The 17,724-nt window shown below is 39.5% G+C and overlaps 1 long non-coding RNA gene across 1 annotated transcript; it reads left to right on the top strand.

Annotated features, from left to right (window-relative positions):
• Positions 1 to 9,009: 9,009 nt before the first annotated feature.
• LOC110006587 (uncharacterized) lies at positions 9,010 to 17,724 on the top strand. The gene is made up of 4 exons (XR_002279631.2): positions 9,010 to 9,082; positions 12,466 to 12,878; positions 12,963 to 13,995; positions 17,507 to 17,724. It is a non-coding gene; the product is annotated as an uncharacterized LOC110006587 (long non-coding RNA).

Below are 17,724 nucleotides of genomic sequence, written 5' to 3'. Positions count from 1 at the left end.
CAGGATATGGATATACTTATGAGAAAAATGTAGATACCCCTAACTTGGACTTTCTAGATAACTTCCCCCCCAACCAATTTTTTTTTTACAACTTTTACCCCAAAACATATTCTTTTTACAAATACCCCCCGGTCAAAAAGTCATATTCATTTAAACCAAAATTCTCTTATCCGTACATGTAACGTCCCTGCCCCCGTCCACCTTACCGTACTTGCTGGAGGGCGGTCGAGAGCGGGTCCATGAACCGGAGGTAGCGAATACCACTTAGGTCGAAGTGGCTCAATGCTTTAATAATGTGGAAAACAAAGCAATCCATGGAAAAACTAAAACATTAACTCTGAATGCAGAAGCGGAAAACCATACTCCAAATATCCACTATATATCAAAATTATTACATATCAGTTCGAGGCATCAGGTCCCAATAGTATACATAACTCATAATAAACAATAATTAGGGCCAAAGTGCCCAAAAACCCATAATGAGAAAGAATTATCTTCAACAACTTCGAGTCCCAAACGCCAATAGCTTCCACTAGGCCAATCTTCTTCCACCTGTGACTTTTGCTCTACAGAGATGGTATGAGCTATACAGCCCAGTAAGTAAGTCTAGAGACTAAGCATCATCAATGAATACATCCAGGTATCACAAACTGCATTTTTCACTTATAAGCAATCACGACATAAATACCACATAGGTCAGAAATCTTCTAGGTGTATCTATCATGATTGTCATTTCAAATATCAGAATTCTCATTCATTTAATACAACGATCATTATTCATATTCGCCATGCAGATAACAAGTATCATAAGTAGTAATAATCCAGAAAGTCTTCTGTTAACGAACACTATAATAAAACATACAGTCATTCACTTCACGATATCATTCATTCATCCATAACGGGACACGTTTCACAATGTACGTTCTTATCATAACATAACTCGTCCTTACTTTATCACTGAGCATATTTCGTTCCACAGTAAGCACTTGGTCAGGTCATGCAATATGCTCAAAACATGCGCCCAACTAGTATCAATCACATAAGCAGTCTATAACAATCATTGGATCAGGTCATGCAATACGCTCAAAGCATGCGCCTAACCGATATCAATCACATAAGAAGTCTGTAACAAACACTGGGGGTCATGTAATACGCTCAAAGCACGCACTTAACCGATAGCAATCAAATAAGCAGTCGGTAACAATCACTAGGTCAGGTCATGCAAAACACTCAAAGCACACACCTAAACGATATCAATCACAATCACATAAGTAGGCTCTGCAATACTCTCAAAATAGGCACCCTTCAACCTCACTCCTAGCCATGCAATGCACACAAAGCATGTCAAGGACTTCTCATAACGATAATCACATCAGTCCCCTACCAGTGGGTAGCCCATTACGTAGAGATCAGTATAACTAGTCACATTCAATTACATGCATCACATAGCCATCACATGGTATTAGCAGTTATCAGACCGTCTCTCATTTGTATAGTCGCATAGCATCGTGCTCATAACTCCATGGCAGTTAACTTGTGACAATCATTTTAGGAAGACTATTCTATATCATAGATGTATATCAATTCACACACATAACACCCTATCACTTAATTGATTAGCGAAATATTCAAACAAAAGGAGCATATTTATCAACTCCATAAATGTGACCTTCTTGTAGGAAAAGGAGTACAATTGTCAAGCAATGGAGGGGTTTACTGGGATTTGAAGCTGATTTTAAAATAGATTTATTCAAAAATCACATGAAGGTGATTTGAATACATTTGGTCAGAGTTGAGCGCAAAACCATGTAACAGGCACAATTTTGAAAGTCTCTGTATTGTGTGGCATTGACGTACCCCTCTTATCGGGGCTTAACTCCCAATCTAGAGAGAGTCATAAAATAATTAAAACATGAAATTTCAAGCCCACACAGTAATCTTTGAAATACAGTAGTTTAAAGGCTTTCAAAAATCATTTGATGGATCAAAAGCTTGACACGAATCACTAGACAATTGCTGGAAATTTCCCACAATAGCAACATGCCCCCGCATTTCAGGGCGTACCTCACAAACCTTGGGGACAAAATAAATTCTCAAAACATGCGACTTTAAGTTTACTCAGAGATCTTTCAAACGACAGAAGTTTGAAAACATTTGGGCATCGTTAGTTTGGTCAAAAGCTCGACGCAATACATGTAACAGTTACTGGAAAAATTCCAGCCATGACAGTGACACATGTTCATACCTAGAGGCGTATTTCTTAAACCGTGCATAATTTCCAGATGGTGTAAAAAGCACAATAAAAAAGACATACATATCTCTCATTCAATACCAATTTAGGCTCATTTGGACGTCGTTCGGCCACTAAAAAGTATGTCGCAAGAACAATCACAATTCTGAAAAATCTCAATACCAAGCTTATTACACATTCAAGATCATTCAATACTTCATTAACTAAGATAAATCTTCACATAAAATCTCATTCATATAAAACTAGCCATACAAGAGAGCTATGCTACAACGTTTTACCACTAAGAAGTTCATTTCCATGGTTCAAACATTCATGGCATAGAGCACGTGGCTATTATTCTCAACCCCACTAAACTCATTCATACTCACAATTTTCACCCCATCATTAACCCACTAACAATATTCAAAACTGATTTCCTACTATTGTTGATGCAAAGAACCTAGACCCACTTACTTGAAGCTCATAGCGCTCCAAACTCCACACACAGGTCACCTTCTTGCTCCTTGTGGCAGGCAACAGCAGCAGCAGCAGTAATGGCGACGGCAGTGAAGAGGGTTTCCCCCTTGAGCACTAGAGAGAGAAAGTTGGGAGAGAAGAAAGGAGAAATGGGCAAACAGTGCTGACAGTGGAGAGAAGTGCGACTTATAAGCTCATGGGTTGGTGAGTCCCAATTAAGGTCCGACGATACTCTTAGAGTGGTACCTTACCAATATCAATCTTGCAATACACTCCAGGCACACACCACAAAATCTCAGAGTCTCAAAACTAGGTCCTGTAATATGCTTAAAGCAGGCACCTCTCTACTGTCAATCATAAGATCAGGTCCTACTACCAGCTTAGAGTAGGCTTTCTATCAGTGTTGGTGACAAATTTAGGTCCTACGATACGCTCAAAGTAGGCACCTCAATTCAATCACAATATTAGGTCGGCAATATGCTCAAGGCAAGTACCCTATCGGTGTTAATAGTCGGGTCCTACAATACGCTCAAAGTAGGCACCCTATCAATCACAATAGTCGGGTCCTACAATACACTCAAAGTAGGCACCCTATCAATCACAATAGTTGCGTCCTACAATACGCTCAAAGTAGGCACCCTATCAATCACAATAGTTGGGTCGTACAATACGCTCAAAATAGGCACCCTATCAGTCACAATAGTCGGGTCCTACAATACGCTCAAAGTAAGCACCCTACCAATCACAATAGTTGGGTCCTACAATATGCTCAAAGTAGGCACCTTATTAATCACAATAGTTGAGTCCTACAATATGCTCAAAGTAGGCACCCTATCACTCACAATAGTTGGGTCCTGCAATACACTCAAAGTAGGCACCCTATCAATCACAATACAAAATATCAACTCCTACAATACGCTCAAAGCAAGCACCTAACTCACACTCACTAGGGCTTTGCAATACACTTCAGTATGCCAAAGAAATCACATAGTGCTTGTTGCATCCATACCATGCCCCCTACATTACAATTCACTCGTTACACAATTTAGGCACGGGTAGACAATAAACGTTCAATTTCCATTAGATATGCCAAAGGATGGTGTCACAATAATAGTGAGAGGAGACAAAATCCAATAAAGCTTTTACATTTCACATTCCAATCAAAACACTTTTAGTTCTCTAACATGGATGCCTTAACTCTTTCCCCTTCAAGTGCAAAGACCCGACCCTAAGTATTCGGTTTGGGTTCATTCTTCAATGTCAGGCAGTCTCTAATCAAGTAGCCTAACTTGCCGCAGTTATAACATGTCTTCGCCTTCAGCCATCACTTGGAAGCCACATGGCCTTGCTTCCTACAGGAGGTACAATGTGAGCTGGCTTTGCTTGATGTCGCCCAGGGAGGTCCTTTGGGTCTAGTCATTTCTCCGACTTCCTTTTCCTCGTGGACCCTCAGGGGGCAGAGGTCATGTTCTTCGCTTATCTTTCCTCAGTCGATAATCATCACAGTCTCTTTCCACCTTCTTGACCAAATCCACCAATTGAATGAAGGACTTAAGATTGGCCGACAAAACTTTCCCTCTGATATCGGGCCGCAATCCTCTCTCGAATTTACTTACCTTCCGAGCATCTGCATTGATGATATGTGGCGCGTATCGGGATAATTCAAAAAATTTTGCCACATATTGATCAATGGTAAAATTCCCTTGTTGTAACTCTATGAATTCACACTCTTCCTTTCCTTTACCTACTCAGGGAAGTACTTTTTATCGAAGGCCTCTAGAAATCCTTCCCAAGTTGGTTCTATCTCTTCCTCCTCTCAGGCCTGCTAGACCGAACGCCACCAATATTTAGCATCCCCTTCTAATATGAAGGTACCCAACCTCAATTTTTACTCATCTGAGCACTGCAAAACTTCAAAGATCCTTTATACTTGCATTAGCCATCTCTCTGCTTTCTCTACACCTCCTTGCCCTAAGAAAATTCGGGGTGTCAGCCTCTTAAACTTCTCTATCAGATTACCATCACTCTGCTCCAGGGCAGGGGTAGATAGGGCCGGCATTGACTCTTTCAGTATTTGGGTCATGGCTCCCAGAGTCCTACAAAATTCACCGAGGGCTTCAGTGTCATAGTTACTAGTACTCCCATAGTAGCCACGAGCTCTTGGCATATTCAACCTAGTCACAGTAACACCCAATTATTATTCTATCCACCCACTACGCTATATTAAAACTACTATAAGGATACTCCTAAACTCCCTAAGCCAAGGATTCTAACTTGGCTCTGATACCATACTGTCACGTCCCCACCCCCATCCCCCTTACCGTACTCGTCGGAGGGTAGCCGAGAGTGGGTCCGTGAACCGGAGGTAGTGAATGCCACTCAGGTCGAAGTGCCTCAACGCTTCAACAATGCGGTAAATAAAGTAAACTTTGGAAAAACTAAAACATCAACTCTGAATGCAAAAGGCAAAAACCATACTCCAAAACTCCACTACATATCATTTATCACATTTGTTACATATCAGTTCAAGGCATCAAGTCCCAATAGTACACATAACCCACAACAATCAATAATTAGTGCCAAAGTGCCCATAAAACCCACAATGAGAAAGAATTATCTTCGACAACTTTGAGTCCCAAACGCCAACAGCTTTCATTAGGCCATATGACTGTTGCTCTACAAAGATGGTAAAAATGATAGAATGAGCTATACAGCCCAGTAAGTAAGTCTAGATACTAAGTATCATCAATGAATACATCCAGGTATCACAAACTGCATTTTCCACTTATAAGCTATCACGACATAAATATCACATAGGTCAGAAATCTTCTTGGTGTATCTATCATGATCATCATTTCAAGTATCATAATTCTCATTCATTCAATAATCATTATTCATATTCGCCATGCAGATAATAAGTATCATAAGTAGTAATAATCCATAATGCCTTCCGTTAACGAACACTATCATAAAACATACAGTCATGTACATTACGATATCATTCTTTTATCCATAATCGGACACATTTCACGATGTACATTCTTATCATAATAGAACTCATTCTTACTTTATCACTGAGCATATTTCAGTCCATAGTAAGCACTTGGTCAGGTCATTCAATACGCTCAAAGCATGCTCCTAACTAGTATCAATCACATAAACAGTATGTAACAATCACTGGATCATGTCATGCAATATGCTCAAAGCACGCGCCTAACCAGTATCAATCACATAAGCACTCTGTAACAATCATTGGGGGTCATGCAAAACGCTCAAAGAGCGCACCTAACCGATATCAACCACATAAGCAGTCTGCAACAATCACTGAGTCAGGTCATGCAATACACTCAAAGCACGCACCTAACCAATATCAATCACAATCACATAAGTAGGCCCTATAATACTCTCAAAATAGGCACCCCCTCAACCTCACTCCTAGCCATGCAATACGCACAAAGCATGTCAGTGGGTAGCCCATTGCGTAGCGGTCAGTATAACTATATAACTGGCATATACACTATACTTCCTCGCATAAGGCATTCATCACAAGGGTTATCTCAAGGCACTTATACTTTGAAAATTAGCATTCATATTCCATGGTTTCATTCAATTACATGCATCACATAGCGATCACAGGGTATTAGCAGTTATGAGACCGTCACACATTGTATGGTTGCATAACATCATGCTCATAACGCCATGGCAGTTACCATATGACAATCATTACATGAAGACTATTCTATGGCATAGATGTATATGAATTCGTACACATAACACCATGTCACTTAATTGATCAGAGAAAGATTCAAGCAAAAAGAGCATATTTATCAACTCCATAATTGTGACCTTCTTATAGGAAAAGGAGTACAATTGTCGAGCAGTGGCGGGTTTTAGTGTTATTTGCAGTCGATTTTAAAATAGATTTATTCAAAACTCACATGAAGGTGATTTGAATACATTTGGTCAGAGTTGAGTGCAAAACCATGCAACCGGCACAATTTTGAAAGCCTCTGTGTTGTGTGGCATTGACATACCCCTCCTCTCGGGGCGTTACTCCCAATCTAGGGAGAATCATAAAATAATTAAAACATGGAATTTCAAGCCCATGCAGTAATCTTCGAAATGACAGTAGTTTAAAGGCTTTCGAAAATAGTTTGATTGATCAAAAGCTTGACACGATTCACATGCCAGTTGTTGGAAATTTCCCTCAACAGCAACATACCCCCACATTTCGGGGCGTACCTCACAAACCTCGAGATTTTTGAAATTCTCAAAACATGAGACTTTAAGTTTACTCAGAGATATTTCAAACACTGGAGGTTTGAAAACATTTGGGCATCGTTAGGTGGGTCAAAAGCTCGACGCAAAACAGGCAATAGTTGCTGGAAAAATTCCAGCCATAGTGATAGTGACACATGCTCATATCTAGGGGCGTATTTCTTAAACCGTGCACAATTTCCAGATGGTGTAAAAATCACAATAAAATAGACAACCACATCTCTCATTCAAGACCGATTTGGGCTCTTTTGGACATCGTTCGACCATTGAAAAGTGTGTCGCAAGAACAGTCACAGTTTTGGAAAATCTCAATACCAAGCTTATTACACATTCAACATCATTCAATACTTCATTAACTAAGATAAAACTTCATGCAAAATCTCATTCATATAAAACTAGCCTTACAAGAGAGCTATCCTACAACGTTTTACCACTAACAAGTTCATTTCCATGGCTCAAACAATCATGGCAACGCGGCTATCATTCTCAACCCCACTAAACTCATTCATACTCACAATTTTCACTCCATCATTAACCCACTAACAATATTCAAAACCCATTTCCTACTATTGTTGATGCAAAAAAGCTAGACCCACTTACTTGAAGATCACGACGCTCCAAACTCCAGACACAGGTCACCTTTTGGCTCCTCGTGGTAGCCAACAGCAGCAGCAGTAGTGGCGGTGGTGGCAGTGAAGAGGGTTTCTCCCTTGAGCACTAGAGAGAGAAATTTGGGAGAGAAAAAAGGAGAAATGGGTAAACGGCGCTGAGGGTGGAGAGGAGCGCGACTTATAAGCTCGTGGGTTGGTGTGTCCCACAGTGGCTGATGTCATTGGGTGGATGGGGAAAATACTGTGGCTGCCGTGATTTTAGTTCGGTCCGACACAAGGTGACATCTATCCAACACTCTTTTACATCGGACCAACATAGTTTTCATGTGGTCCGGCAGCTACGCCTTGGGGTCCAGCAGTGGTTTTATTGTACCGGTCCGATAGTTTTTTACCTCGGTCCGACAATTAACCTTTGGTCATTACGCATCTTACAGGGATGTGACGCGAGCTTGCATGGATAAGGATATTTTGATCCAATAAATATGACTTTTTGACAAGAGGGTATTTGCAAGAAAAGTATGTTTTGCGGTAAAAGTTGCGATAAAAAAGTTGGTTGGGGAAAGGTTGTCTAGAAAGGCTAAGTTGGAGGTATCTTCAATTTTCCTTATTCTTATTAACCAATAATCTTTTGGATAAAATTCAATATATTGCAACTCAAATTGGTCATAAGACAATGGAACTTCAAAAACGTTGAAATATGAATGCACAAATAATGATGGGATACATCGAAATAATAATATAGAAAAAGAGATTGTATAGAATGTGACTGATACTTTTTGTATCGCAGAAGTCACAAGTACCTATAGCCATCATCTGTGAATTTGAATCGCTAAATTGTGTTATTTGTCGACAGAAAATTTAAGAAATATTTCCTTTGATTTTGAGCACGAGTCAATAGGACACCCTCAGTTGCATGAATTTGTATACGAGTGTTAGAGGCCATTATAGCCTTTTGTGCCAAAAAGTAAACAGTTTTATTATATACTTTTTTGAGATAAACATAATTGCATTATAATTTTAAAGAAAAATTGAATCATTGAACAGAGTCCTTTGGATATCGCTTGAGCTTGTCATTACAATCTATGAAGTAGAGGCCAAATCTCGAATTCAATCCAGCCGCCCATTCCCAATTGTCCAAGACGACGCGTTTGTTTGGAGGAAGAAATTTCTCCATAACAAACTTCTTCTTATCACTGTAGAAATCCTGTGTTTGATGCACGGGAACTTCTGCGGTGTTTAGAAGTTGTGAGATACTTTTTTCCCATGTTTCTTCCATTTTTAGTTATAAAAAAAGGGAGAAAAAAGTTCCACCCCCAAGGCAGGAACTTTGTTTTAAGGAGAGTGGGAACTTTCTTCCCCGTTGTTTCCTATCTCAACCCTATTTCTTTATCGCTTCTTCTCAACCCTAGCATCGCAGCCTCCAAGCTCAGAAGCCCATCACCTGCCTCCAAGCTCAGTCGTCTCTCTCACGCCTGCATGCAATAAGGTAAATGCTCTTCTCCTTCTTCTCCCATTTTCTCCTTCCTGTCTTATCCTTCATCTTCTCTCTGATCCTCTCTCCCTCTGCTATATCTACAATCTCTCTCTCCTCTTTCACTTGTGCTCTCTCATCCCCTCTGCTCCTGATTTCTCTCTCTGATCTATTCTATCCCTTCCTCCCCGTCTCTCTCTATCCCTCTCTCTGTGATCTATTCCCTTCCTACAAATGCTGAAAATTCTAGTTTCTTTATATTTATTAAGAAATCAGCCATTTTTAAGGAGGCAGTTTTTGGATCAGACTATTTTGAGTGATTTTTCGAAAATATTGTTTCTTTTTTGAACTCTGTCAGATTCTTTTTAGGGTTTCACAATAAAAGGGTAAAAGATATTGACAAAATAAAATAAAATAATAAGGGTACGTTGTTTTCTTCCTTTTTACTATTGCAGTCATCCATATTTTTTTTCGTTTCATTGATCATCCAAGAACTAGTGTTCACCTGCAGGATTATCCCCATGTTTTTTTTTTTTTGGGCCTGAAAGGCTCATGATTTTAATATTCTATACTTCCTGACCTACAAGAGACAACTTGATACATTTTATGGAGTGAGAAAATGACTCAGTGTGATTCAGTTCTATACAAGATATACATTCAATTAATTATGGTGATTCAATTTATTTTTTTTAGTGTTATTTTTTTCATTGAATCATTTATTTTCCTGTGATTATTTGCTTTGTGACTATTTAAGTTTTTTGGTTTCCTATAATTTGTTCTGAATTGTTTCAATTCATTTTTGTACATGTGCATATTGGTTTTGATCTCCTCTTATTTCTGTTAGTTAAATTTCTATCTATTCTGAACTCTATCGGTTTGCATGATTACTCATTTAAAATGATTTTGGTTTGTGGTTTACGGGGCTTAATCAAACTGACATTTTAGTTTTATTGATTTTGGGGTTTTTTAGGGCTTAAGCAAACTGACAACTCAATTTATTGATTTTGGTTTGTACCTTTATTCTGAACTCTGCATCTGACTCTCTCTTTGCATTCATTTTTTGAGTCAAATCTTGGTGCTCAATGTGTGTGATAATTGGCCATATGCTGCTGACTATGCAGCAGTGTTTAACATGTGCAGCAGTGTTTAACATATGCTGCTGACTATGCAGCAGTGTTCAACCACCATCAAATCTTGGTGCTGAATGTGTATGATAATTGACCATATGCTGTTGAATATGCAGCAGTGTTTAACACATTATTTTTTATCTGATTTTGATGTCATTATGATTTATTGGCTTGCTTAAAATGTCATTGGCTTGCGGAAGTAGATCAAGCATCATTTGATATCATTTTGAGTCAAATTTTGGTGCTAAATGCATGTGATAATTAGTCATATGCTGTCGAATATGTAGCAATGTTTAGCAATGTTTAACACACTATTTTTTATCTGATTTTGATAACATTATGATGTCATTGGCTTGCTTAGAATGTCACTGGTTTCAGAAGTAGATCGAGCATAATTTGTTCTCATTTTGAGTCAAATCTTGGTGCTAAATGTATGTGATAATTGGTCATATGCAACTAATTTTGGTGTGAAATGCATATGATAATTGGTCATATTCTGCGGAATATGCAGCAATGTTTAACACACTGTTTTTATCAGATTTTGATGTCATTGGCTTGCTTAGAATATAATTGGTTTGCATAAGTAGATCAAGCATCATTTGATCTCATTTTTTGAGTCAAATCTTGGTGCTAAATGCGTGTGATAATTGGTCATATGCTACTGAATATGCAGCAGTGTTTAACACACTGTTTTTTATCTGATTTTGATATCATGATGATGTCATTGGCTTGCTTAAAATTTCATTGGTCTGCAGAAGTAGATCAAAAGCATCATTTGATCTCATTTTAAGTCAAATCTTGGTGCTAAATGTGTGTGATAATTGGTCATATGCTGCTGAAAGCGTTTTGAAATTCCTGCTAGGTTGCAATCTATGATTTAAATTATGAACATAAGTCACTATTGGCAAAATTCAGCAAGATTTAGAACGATATGCTAAACTAATTGACTAAGTAATGTTCAATTAGTGAATTGGAATCGGAATTTAGTTAAGTTCCTGTTGTAAATTTGGGTGCTATGCCTCATTATGTGTATGACCATGATTGATAAGAGCACCAATGAATTTTAAGTTGTATATGAATTATGCACACCTTAAGCCTTTTTGCAAGGTGATTGAATTTTATGTATAAGACACCGAAATGGCATGATTGTAATCTTACAAATGTTCAATGTTTCTGACCTCTTGAAAGAGTAAGGTATAAATGAATGAGGGTTATGCATGCTTACACACGGTGAATTCTATTATATGTGATTTTTGGCCACTATGCAATGGGTCTTCCATTGGTAGTTAATATTCTGATTCTGTTAAATGAATTCTATTATATGTGATTTCTGGCCGCTACGCAATGTGTCCTCCATTGGTAGTGGATATTCTGATTCTGTTATATGAATTTTATTATATATAATTTTTGGCAACTACGTAATGGGTCCTCCATTGGTAGTGGATATTCTTATTCTGTTATATGAATTCTATTATATGTGATTTCTGGCCACTACGCAATGGGTCCTCCATTGGTAGTGGATATTTTGATTATGCTATATGAATTATCTTATATGTGATTTCTGACCACTACGCAATGGGTCCTCCATTGGTAATGGATATTCTGATTATGTTATATGAATTTTGTTATATGTGATTTTTCACCACTACGCAATGGGTCCTCCATTGGTAGTGGATATTCTGATTCTGTTATACGAATTTTGTTGTATGTAATTTCTGGCCACTACACAATGGGCCCTCCATTGGTGGTGAATATTTTGATTCTGTGACCGCTACGTAAGGAGAGGGTCGTGTCTTGCAAGGCCACAACCTATCGAAAACCCCCAAAGTGTACTGGAGATCGTGTGCGTGAGTGATGACATTACAAAATGGAGTTTTCATTTGTCATTGTCTTCCCTCCCGATTAAGGGTAGAAGTTTCAAGTTACAAGATTGGCTTAGCCTGATCGATGTGACTTCTACTTTGGGAGTAATTATATTTATGTTTCTTCCAGTCTGAATTAAGTACTTTGTATGATTGTTTGAATGTGACTAAGATAAGCATCAATGCATCTGCCATTTCAGGAAATATTAAATACTTCGGCATCTGGACAATGCTCATTTTATACTGCTAGTGTGCATATTCTGATGCATGACTCTACTTTCTAATGCCAGTACAATCTTTGATGATCCATCGGCCGTGTTATGATTTATATGCTAATAATCAGGAATGCAAGGGTAGTGACCTACTTATTGGGCTTTAGCTCATGCCTCTCTTTTTCTCTTCTTTGTAGAGTGAGAGCCGATAGCTCGTGTGTGGACAGATGGATGGTGGTAGCAGACTTTGAAGCGTAAGTTCTGTGTTGGGATCTTTGAGTATGGGTGTCTGGTGGCTGTGCCACAATGTCTTTTGATGAATATTATAATTTTGTTGTTGGGCCAATAGAGCCTTGAACCTTTTGTGAAAGATTTTTTGGAGCTTGAATTTGTATAAATGGTTTTATTTTTCTCAATTTGTGGCCTTTTATTTTATGAGTTTATTTAGTTTCATAGTTTGCTTTGATCTCGAAATTTTATCTGTGATGCCACTCCCACTTGAGTGACGTACGGGACCTCCGGTCGCGTTCGTGCAGTCTGTCGCTCTCCAGTTTGGGACGGCAGGGGTTAGGGGGTGGGGTCGTGACAGTTATGGTATCAGCGCAGTCAGGTTTGGATTTTTGGCCTAAAATATTGTAAAAGTGTCTCTAAAGTAGTTTTGAGTAGACTAGTGACTGGGGTGTCCCTGTTGTAGGACAAAGATGCCAAGGACTCGTGTTAATAATGCGAGCTTCAGTAACGATAATGTAACGATAATGCAAAAGCCCTTGGAGAAATCTTATGGACCTTGGAGGCCATGACTCAAATGATAAAAGATAATATGCTAGCCCTGGTTACCCCTGCCCTGGAGCTTACTGATAGTGGACTAATAGAAGGTTCAGGAGGCTAGCGCCTCCGACGTTCCTAGGGCATGGGAGAGTAGAAAAAGCAGAACGATGGATAAGGCAAGTAGAGAAGATATTTGAAGTATTGCATTGCAATGATGAGCAGAAGATTTCATGTTAGAGTGAGATGCTGAGCACTGATGGGGCTCAGTAAAACAATCTTGAGAAAGATCAGGGACAGAAGTGACCTAGGAGAATTTCTTGGAAGCCTTCAATGAGAAATATTTCCTTGATTCAGTATGGGAAAGAAAGGAAGTGGAGTTTATTGAGCTACGACGAGGGGGACTTTCTGTCGAACAATATGCAGCCAAGTTCGCTGAATTGTCAAGATATGCGCCGCACATCATTAACACTGAGGCATAGAAGGTTAGTAAGTTCGAAAGAGGCCTCAGGCCAGAAATAAGGAGGGGGGTAATATCAGCCAATTTAAAGACCTTCTCCCATTTAGTGGATCTGGCCATGAGAATAAAAAGGGAGGACAAAGAGTCCCGGTTCAAGAAAGAGGGAAAGATGAGACCAGGTCAATTTAAAAATTTTGGAGGAAGGACTCGACCACCTCCAAAGAGAAGCTTCAGGGGAAATAATAATCGAGGGAGCAAGATCCAGAAAAACTTCTCGAGTGACATAAGAGAGAACCAGCACCCGATATATCCACATTGCGGAAAGGATAACCACTTGGCGGTCGAGTGCCGAAGGAGGATAAAAACATGCTTCAGATGTGGCAAACTTGGCCACATGATCAAGGACTTCCGGTGAAGGGACCAGAAGACCAACCAAAGACTCAAGGTCGGGTATTTTCCCTTACGGAACGAGAAGCCAAGGCTTCCACCTCTGTGATTTGAGGTACGCTTTCTGTTTGCAACATGGAAGCTAAAGTTCTAATTGACCTTGGATCCACACACTCTTTTGATTGCACCTCACTTTGCATGCCACTTAAGTGTTAGACCTGCACTTCTTGATTAGAAATTGGTTGTAGGCACACCTATGGGGGAATCCATAGAAACTGATATTATTTATAAGCACTGTGGGGTTTTGCTTGAAGGGTGTGTTCTACCTATAGATTTACTACTGTTAGACATCCGAGACTTTGAAGTGATTTTGGGCATGGACTGGTTGTTTGCACACTATGTGACAATACATTGTTATGACAAAACTGTAACTTTTAGACGCCCTAATCAGCTTGAATTGAATTTTGTTGGCATTAAGGATGTTTCCCCTATACACTTTATCTCAGCCCTTCGGGCTTCCCGTTTGTTGGCTAAAGAATGTGTTGGGTATTTGTCTTACGTAGTGCAGAATCGGGATGCCCAATCAAAGTTCGATGAGATACTAGTAGTAAGGGAGTATCCAGAAGTTTTTCCTGAAGAATTAACCACTTTGCCTCCAGTTAGGGAGATAGAATTTGAAATAGAAGTGGTTCTTGACTCTGCACCCGCACCCATTTCTAAAGCCCCTTATAGAATGACCCCAGCCGAATTGAAAGAACTAAAAGAGCAATTCTAAGAGTTATTGGAGAGGGGATTCGTCTGACCCAGTGTTGCACCACGGGGTGCACTGGTTTTATTCTTACAAAAGAAAGATGAGTCCTTGAAACTTTGTATAAATTATAGACAGGTGAACCAGGTCACGGTGAAGAATAAGTACCCTTTGCCTAGAATTGATGACCTCTTTGATCAGCTTCAAGGGGATCAAGTGTTTTCTAAAATTGACCTTCGGTCGGGGTATTATCAACTGCGAGTCAAAGAAGAGGATGTTCTTAAGACCGCATTCAGCACCCGATATGAACATTATGAGTTCTTGGTAATGTCGTTCGGGTTAACTAATTCCCTGGCCGCCTTTATGGATTTGATGAACAGGGTGCTTAGGTCCTTTTTGGATGATTTTGTGGTGGTTTTTATAGATGACATTCTGGTATATTCAATGAATCTGGAAGAGTATGAACAACACTTGAGGATGGCCCTACAGACCCTAAAGACGGAGAAGTTATATGCTAAGCTGCGGAAAAGCGAGTTTTGGCTTTCAAGTGTGGCCGTCCTTAGGCATGTTATTTCTAAGGACGGGGTTGCAGTTGACCCTTGTAAAATTGAAGCTGTTTTGAAGTGGGGAAGGTCGACAAATGTGTCCGAGGTCCGTAGTTGTCTTGGACTGGCAGGTTATTACAGACGCTTTGTAGAGGGGTTTTCAAATATAGTGCTCCCCCTAACTCGCCTAACTTAGAAAGAGGTAAAGTTTGTATGGTAAGATGATTGTGAAACAAGCTTTCAAGAGCTAAAGAAGATTTGACCACGACCCCAATACTAACCTTACCCGAAGGGAATGAAGACTTTGTGGTCTATACTGACGCTTCTCATAAAGGACTTGGATGTGTATTGATGCAGCGAGGGAAGGTTATAGCCTACGCCTCCAGACAGCTGAAGCCGTACGAGCAAAATTACACAACCCATGACTTGGAACCTGTGGCTGTAGTGTTTGCCTTAAAGATCTGGAGACATTACCTATATGGGGCTTAATTTAAAATATTTACAGATCATAAAAGCCTCAAGTATCTGTTCTCTCAGAAATAGTTAAATATGAAACAAAGAAGATAGATGGATCTACTGAATGACTATGATTGTACTATCAATTACCAACCAAGCAAGACTAATGTGGTGGCCGACACTTTGAGTCGAAAGCCCTTAGTGTTGGTGGCACCCTTGATGACTCAAGAGATAAAACTGATAGAAGATGTAGTGGAGTGGCACCCAATTCTTTCCCTTAGTGTTGGGGAAGGAATGACTGCTGGTATGAGGGCGGAGGCCTTGCTCTTTCGACAAATTCGTAAAGCGCAGAAATAGAATCCCCAACTTATGCAGATTCTTGAAGAAATAAAGCTGGGAAGACAGGAAGATTTTTCCGTTAGTGGGGACGGTCTGTTAAGATTTAAAGTTCGGGTTTGTGTCCTGAGTTTTGAGGGCGTGAAGCGGGTTATTTTAGAAGAAGCACACCACTCTTGTTATACTGTGCACCCGGGGAGTACTAAGATGTATCAGGACTTCAAGAAAAATTTCTGGTGGAATGATATGAAAAAGGAAGTAGCGTAGTTTGTTTCCAGGTGCTTAACATGTAAGCAAGTGAAAGTTGAACATAAAAAACCCGTTGGACTATTGCCACCCTCACCTGTGCAAGAGTGGAAGTGGGAGCACATTACCATGGATTTTGTCTCTGGCTTATCCAATATAGGTGTTGAACATGATAATACTTGGGTCATTGTGGACCGATTGACGAAAGCAGCTCATTTCTTACCGATATATACAACTTATACTTTGAACAAATTGGTCCAACTATATATTAAAAAAATTGTACGATTAAATGGAATGCCTGTCAGTATCGTGTCCGACAGGGACACTAGATTTACGTCAAAATTTTGGGACAGTTTGCAATCAGCTTTGGGGACAAGACTCACTTTTAGTATTGCTTTTCATCCCCAGACAGATGGGCAATCAGAAATAACTATTCAGACTTTGGAAGACATGTTAAGAGCTTGTGTTACTGATTTTAAAAGAAGCTGGGAGGATCATCTGCCTTTAATAGAATTTGCTTAGAACAATAGTTTCCAGGTTAGTATCCAGATGACACCTTTTGAAGCCCTGTTTAGAAAGAAGTGCAGGTCACCTATCTGTTGGGATGAGGTCGGTGAAAGAAGGATGTTAGGGCTCGAAATTCTTCAAGTGACCTTAGTAAAGATTGCTTTGATTCGGGAGAGGCTCAAAATTGTTCAGAGTCGACAAAAGAGTTACGCCGACAATCGAAGAAGAACCTTGAATTTGAGGTAGGTGATCGGGTTTTCCTGAAAGTATTACCGACCAAGGGTATTATGACGTTCAACAAGGAAAGAAAGTTGAGCCCACATTTTATTGGGCCCTTTGAGATTCTGGAAAGAGTATGAAGTATGGCTTATCGGCTCGCTCTACTGCTTGAGTTGGCAAATATTCATGATGTGTTTCATGTCTCATTGTTGAGGAAATATCAGCAAGATCCGTCTGAACAATGTGATTTCTACTTCGAGAGTAATTATATTTCTGTTTATGCCTATCTGAATTAAGTCCTCTATACGACTGCCTGACTGTGACTGAGATAAGCATCAATGCATCTGCCATTTCAGGAAATATTAAATACTCTGGCATCTGAACAATACTCATTTTACACTATTAGTATGCATATTTTGATGCATGACTCTACTTTCTGATGCCAGTACAATCTTTGAAGATCTATCGGCCATGTTATGATTTATATGCTATTAGTCAGGAATACAAGGGTAGTGACCTGCCTACTTACTGGGCTTTAGCTCATGCCTCTCTTTTTCCCTTCTTTGTAGAGTGAGCGTTGATAGCTCGTGTGTGGACAGCTGGACGATGGTAGCAAACTTTGAAGCGTGAGTTCTGTCTTGGGATCTTTTGCGTATGGGTGTCTGGTGGCTGTGCCACAATGTCTTTTGATGAATATTGTAATTTTGTTGTTGGGCCAGTAGCACCTTGAACCTTTGTGAAAGAATTTTTGGAGTCTGAATCTATATAAATGGTTTTATTTTGCTCA

The sequence above is a fragment of the Amborella trichopoda genome, chromosome 7, assembly GCF_054954075.1.
Source record: "Amborella trichopoda isolate Santa Cruz 75 chromosome 7, AtrichopodaSantaCruz75HAP2 v2.0, whole genome shotgun sequence".
Classification (NCBI taxonomy): Eukaryota; Viridiplantae; Streptophyta; class Magnoliopsida; order Amborellales; family Amborellaceae; genus Amborella; species Amborella trichopoda.
Note: the sequence above shows the minus strand (reverse complement) of the source record. Positions and strands in the feature narration are given on the sequence as shown.